Here is a 6560-nt window from a genome sequence, read left to right as displayed (position 1 = left end):
TGATAAAACAGAAACTTGGGCAGATGTCACTACAGTAGCACGTTGTGGCCAGCAGGTGGCAATGCTGCCTTTGAGAGTGGAGTTTGCTTCCCAGTGGGGAGCCCTGTGTAGAGGGCAGAGAACACTAGAGTGGGGATGGACATTAAGTTCATCCCCGGAGCGCTGACCAAGGCAAATTTCTTCCCCGAGGAGTTTTCTTTTAAAGCCTCAGGTTTCCCTAAAACAGGTTGGAATGCGTGAGTTTATGGAGGTCTCCAGTACACCAATATGGCCCCAGCTTCATAAAAATAAGCACAACCCCTTGTATCTTCAGAATTGAGTTGACTTTTAGAGTCCTTTTGTTTTTACAAAAGTTACAATGATATTTTCAAACCTACTCAAGAAATGAAAATGTTCTTTGAAATTAATGTTTATTTTCTGTAAGATATGTTGATTCTCTTATATGGACGACTTTTTAAAATGGGAACTTTATCAAAGAGATCAGTGTTAGAATCCGGGGTTTAGCTCAGTGGTTCTGCCACATGGTTCGCAAGTGCAAGGACCTGAGTTCGATCCCTGGAACAACAATGACAAAAGAGAGAGCAATGTTTGTCTTTCCATTGTTGTTTAAATTTGTGCTCAGATTAATGATGGAAGATTTTTAACTCCCTTTCGCTGAAATGATCTTCTGTGTGTTGGGCGAAGAGGTCATAGTCAAGAACTGGGACCAAAAAGATCAGGAGAAGACAGGGGGAGAGAGTTCCCACAGGTAGAGGGAGCACCAAGATCATAAGGAGAGAAGGTGATTTGGGGTCCTCTTGAGGGGTCCCCACAGCAGAGCTTGGGATGGAGTCCACCTCCTCATCCCTCCATCCATGGGCACCTGCACTTCTGGCTCTGAGCCAGGGTTGATGCTGACGACCCTGGTCTAGGACCTCATCCCTCCTGTCACCCCATGGATGGTCCTGGTTTCTCTGTAAGGGAATATCAGGTGTGCCTCAAACATTGGAATTTCTTACAGGTGGCAACAATGAAGACACACATATGTATATATGAAATTACTTATGAGTGATTGGATTATATATATATATATATATATATATATTATCATATAATTTAAAATATCTAATACATGAAGCGGCACTCTATTTATTATGACATGCATGTTTACTGGTGTATCCATTACCATGGAATTACATGAAGTCATATCATTTCATTCCAGGGATAGAAGGATGTTTCAATATATGCCAGTCAATAAAAGTAATACAGCACATCAACAGAATCAAAGATGAAAGTTTTATTTTTTTCTCAATAGATATAAAAAATCCTTTTGATAAAATTCAATATCCCTTTATGATAACATCTGTAAACAATTTATGCACAAAGGGGTCATGTTTTGGAACTGTGATGGCTCTGAGTTATAAGATAATTTGAAGTTGGAAGAAAAGGTCCAAAGGGGAAGGGGAAGTGAGAGGTGTAGAGGAAAGGAAAGAAGGGAAAGGAATAAATATAAGAAAAGGAAAAAAAAGAGAAATAAAATCTTTGTAACTAAGGAGGGGTGGAGGGATTGAAGGGAGGGCAGGGAAATGGGGAAAAAATAAGAAGCAAGATGTGTAAGGATACAGATTCCCAATGATGATTGTCATCATATTTTATTCCAAACATGTACTCATAAACAATGAATAATAAACCAACCCCCAAAACTGTAATCTACGTAATAGGAAATGGGAAGAGCTGAACACAGTGTCTCTAAAATCAAGAGCAAGAGAAGAGTGTCTACTCACTAATCTTATTCAATATAGAGCTAGAAATTTTAGAGAGAGAAAGGGGGTGCAAATGGGAAAAGAGAGAAAAGAGGAACTGAACTTATTCCTTTGTTTGCTTATGATATGGTTCTCTACTCGGAAAACTCCAAAGGATCCACCAAAAGACATTTCAAATTGATATAAAATTCCAGTGAAGCAATAGTATGAGAAAATCAGCATAAAAATATCTGTATCTTTCCTGAATACATCAATAATGATCTCACTGAAAAGAGAATCAGGAAAGCAATCTCATTCACAATGGAATGTTCTCCCAAACATATGCATGAAAAAAAATCCCTGGAAATGAGCTTAATTAAAGAATAGAAAGGACCCAGAAACATAGTGAACAAAACACTAAAGAAAAAAAATGAAAGAAGATGCTGGAGGTTGAAAAACCCCTTGTTCATGGATTGAAAGAATCAATATTGATAAAATAATCACACAACTCTGACCAATCTTTAATTCAATGCAACCCTTATTCCAATAACAATGACAATCTTCACACAAAAAGAGCAATTTTAAAAGTTAGATAGAGCCTGAATGTGCCTGTAATCGCAGTACTCGGGAGGCTGAGGCAAGAGAATCACCACAGGGCTGAGGCCAGGTTGGGCTACATAGAAAGTTCAAGGAAAGTTTGAACTACATAGTGAGACCCTGTTTCAAAACACTCACACACACACACACACACACACACACACACACACACACACACTCCTCACTTAGGAACACAAAAGACCGAGGATGCAAAGAAATCCTGAGTAAAAGGAGCATCACATCGGAATGATTTATAAACACAGACAGAGCCATAGTAAGGAGACCAGCACGGAATTCACAGAAAGTCAACCAATGGAAAAGAAGGCCCAGAAATGAACCCACGCAGGCACAGCCAACTGTTCCTTAACAAAATTCCACAAAACACGTGTTGGATAAATACAGACTCTTGAAATATTGTTAGGGAAACTGAACATTGATGCAGAGAACACTGAAACTAGATCTCTGCCTCTAACTCTGCACAAAATTTATCCAAAAAAAACAAAGTATGTAATTCAACACCTCAAATTTTGAAATGACTAGAAGAAAACCAAAGAAACCACTCTGTCTAAACGTCTTGTAGAATTCAGCAGTGAGGCCGTCAGGACCCAGATTTTTCTTAGCAGGTAAGTATTTTTCTTTCATTATCAATTTCATTGAATGATATTAGCTCATTTAGAACACTGAGGTCATCTTTGTTCAACTTTGGAAATTCATACAAATCTAGGAATCTCTCCAAATCTTCTGTATTTTCCATCTAACTGGCATATATTTTCTCAAAGTAGTCTTTAATGATCCTCTGGATTTCTGCTGGGTCCATTGTAATTTCACCCTTTTCATTCATAATTAGATGGATTTTACTGATTTTTTGTCCCTTTGCCAAAGCTCAGTTGTGTGTCAGGTTGTTTCTGCATCCCCTATTGTGTACCATTGATCAATGATTCTGTAATCATTAATTACAGGCTTTTGTGCCCCTAAGATCCTGCTTTGAATCCTGTTTTAATCGCTTCAGCTCTATAGTATGATTTCAGGTGTGTGTGCCTGAGGCTGTGCATGTGTGCGTGTGGAGTGTGTGTGTGCTGGGGGTGACAGCACGGCATATAAACCAGGGGTAGCTGGTGATGTCGCAGAGCAGTCTGTGCTGAACTAAGACATTCTGCTTCTGTTGTCGCCATTCTTTCCTTCGATCCAATTTTCCTGCCTCCCATGGCTGATCGGTCGGATGTTGTGTGTGTTCTAACACCCCAGCACCCAGAAACATCTTAGGGTCTCTAGCTTGCTGAGAGCATTTTGCCTAAGTGCACACACATTAGTTTCCAGGCAGTATCAGGTTCTCAACAGCTTAAGCCAACTCTAAGGAGTTGTTCAAAGTGCACCTGAGGAATTCTCCATGTATACTTCTTATCTTCAAAATCACCTTGATATGTACAAACCCCAGCTGCACTACTTGTGGGTAGAACATAATAATAATGAACACACCTTAGGATGCAGCTCCTTGATTTTCACCTTGCTCATCTTGTCTTTCCTAACAGTGTTGCGTTTGCTAATGTTACTTAAAGTTGTCTTAGTGAAGGTGATACAACCCTCTGCCGAAAAGGCACAGGCACCACCTGGGCCAATTCGAGAAAGGCCAGCACTTGGGAAAGGACTGGTCATCGTTCTAAGGAGTGAAGGCCTCTCGACCTGGTAAACTTGAGCCTAACGATCGTTACTTTGCCTATGATGTGGGAAATGTCCTTGAAAGTGACTTCTAAGGAAGGCAGCTCTTACTGAGAAGAGCAACAGCTACCAGAAAGCACATCCTCATATAAACTTCACGTCACTCTGTGGACAGAGCCTGTGTTCATCACTGTAGTTCCTGGCATTTGACACCGGTTTTGTTTTCAAGGAGGTCATTTAACATTCTAACCACTGCAACTCAGAGTCCCGACAAAGCTACCAAGGAAACATCACAGAAGCACATTAAAAGGTGACTTGCAGCAAGGGATTTATTTGAGATGGAGAAAGAAAGTTAAGGATATGGCTCAGGGATAAAATCTATTGCCTTTTAGGTTTCAATTCAATTTTTATTTTTATTTCTTTAGTACTGAGAATCAAACTCAGGACCTTATGCTTGCCAGGCAAGTGCTGTGCTGCTGATCTACTCCCCTGGCCCTCAGGGAAAATTTTAAAATCATTTTTTACAGCTTTGGATTCTCAGCGGCAACAACGTCTGAGGACAACAAAGTTACTTCTGCAGATTCCTCTAAAACGTTCCCGAGGAAGACAAACTATTCGGCAAGTGCAGACCTCGCTTCTCCAAACACCTGTGGACACAGAGCGAGCGTCAGGCGACCAGAACGGGGACATCCAGCTATGAGTGTTAATCATCTGGTGGAGAAGGTGCTTTCTGGGTGGACACTGGCTCCGCTGTTTGGATAGGTTACAGACAGCAGCATGAAGAGCCACAGTCAGGGCTGATGGATACACGTTACACCCTCGGGTCCCACGCAAAGTGGAGACCCCTTGTCCTGTCTTCACTTCTGCTCCCCCTGCCCCTTCACACATTGAGGTGGACATGTCCTCCCGCAGATCTCATGTTTCTGAAGCTCTTATTATTGGAGCTTCAAATAGAGAATAGGATGATAGAGAATCCGAGGATTATATCACATTAGAGAGTACGATACCTCCCTAATTACTAAGCCTTTGCAATAGATTCAGCTGAACTAATCTGTTAGCCTTTATACATCCTAAACTTTGTGATCTTTGCCTCCATGTTTGGAATCCAGTCTTTCTCTGAGAACACATCGTGGATTGATTTAGCTCTTAATGTTCAGAGAGGAAAGCCAGGTACGGGAGATTAAATAAAGTCAGCTAAATCTAAACCAATTCCGGGACCTGTCTACCCTCCTCGTGCTCAACCCTGTGTGTCTGTCCTGTTGACTTCTCTCACCTGCATCTTGAAGAGCGGAGCTTTCCTCCCCCGAAAAGGTCATGACTGCATCCTGCTCCTCTTCCTCAGCCTGGTCGGCTCTTCCTGGGAGAGGCTCAGCCTGGGCCTGCAGGGCCAGCAGTAGGATGGCAGCGAGGAGGGTGAGGGTCCTCATGGCTGGGGGTCCCTGAGGATGAAGAGCAGGATCCTGGGGTGCAGGAGAGAGGAGTGAGGCTGTATTTATCGTCGGTTAGGAGAAGGCTCAAAGGCTGAGGTGCAGTGAGGAAAGGTGTGTGTGTGATGAACCGGGACAGAGTAACCATTGCCCTAGCATCCCCTGGAAGCCCCATGGTCTCCTGGCGTCCACAAGGCTGTGCCTGTGTATTCAGTGTCTCTCCTAGTTCAAGCCAATAGTGGGAATGAAGACTGTGTGTTCTTTGTGTTTCTAATTCCCCTTTGACTGAACCCTTACTTTTAATATAAAACACAGATAGGAAATTGTGCTTTCATTCATTATGCCCAAAGAATCAATGATTCTGCATTTCTAATGTGGACGGTGCTGCTGCAAGGCTGTAGCCTGTGTATCACATCTGAGTCGTAGGGCTGCAGACAGTCACCGCTCATCATGGCTGGGGTGTTTCCACCCTGTGAAGGGGATTGTGGGGTTACTGGTTGAGCAGGTTCCTGCAGTAGCAATTGTGGACGTCTCACTGACGTTATCAGACTATGGTCGGATATGAACTCAGGGTTACATTAGGCAGACACTTGGTCTAACACTTCAGAGTGTGTATTTTTTCTTCCATGTTTTCCAACATATGAATCACAATTTAATCCTGTGTATAGCTAAAGTGTGCAATCTGTAGATTAGGAGTGTGTATGTGTGTGTGTGTGTGTTTCTGTGTGTGTGTGCGCACATGCACGCTTGACTAGAGCTGTGTCTGAATCCTGACATTATAAAGACCTAAATATAATCTATGAAACAACAAAAAAACCCATTAGAAAGGGGAGACAAAGAGATGAAGTTCTGGACATGGATCTCGGCAGTGATTTCTTGTACAAGACACCAAAAGCCAGCGCGACTCAATAAAAAGCAGACAACTGGGGTCATATCACATTAGAAAGCTTGTGCACCACAAAGCATCCACTTGGTTGAGAGAAAAGGAAACAGGACCTAGTGTAATATTTGCCAATATATCCAGAATATGTAAGCAGCCAACACATGCAAAAGTAAACAAAAAACTTAAATACAAAGGTGTGAATAGACATTTCTGCCCGTACGAAGTTCTGAGAAGCCCTTGTTGTTTCCACTGGCTGGATGTGGAGGACCTGTGCTT

The sequence above is a fragment of the Fukomys damarensis genome, unplaced genomic scaffold (assembly GCF_012274545.1).
Source record: "Fukomys damarensis isolate Sample0158 unplaced genomic scaffold, DMR_v1.0_HiC HiC_scaffold_18, whole genome shotgun sequence".
Classification (NCBI taxonomy): Eukaryota; Metazoa; Chordata; class Mammalia; order Rodentia; family Bathyergidae; genus Fukomys; species Fukomys damarensis.
The sequence above is the reverse complement of the archived record's forward strand: the minus strand, read 5'-3'. Positions refer to the sequence as shown.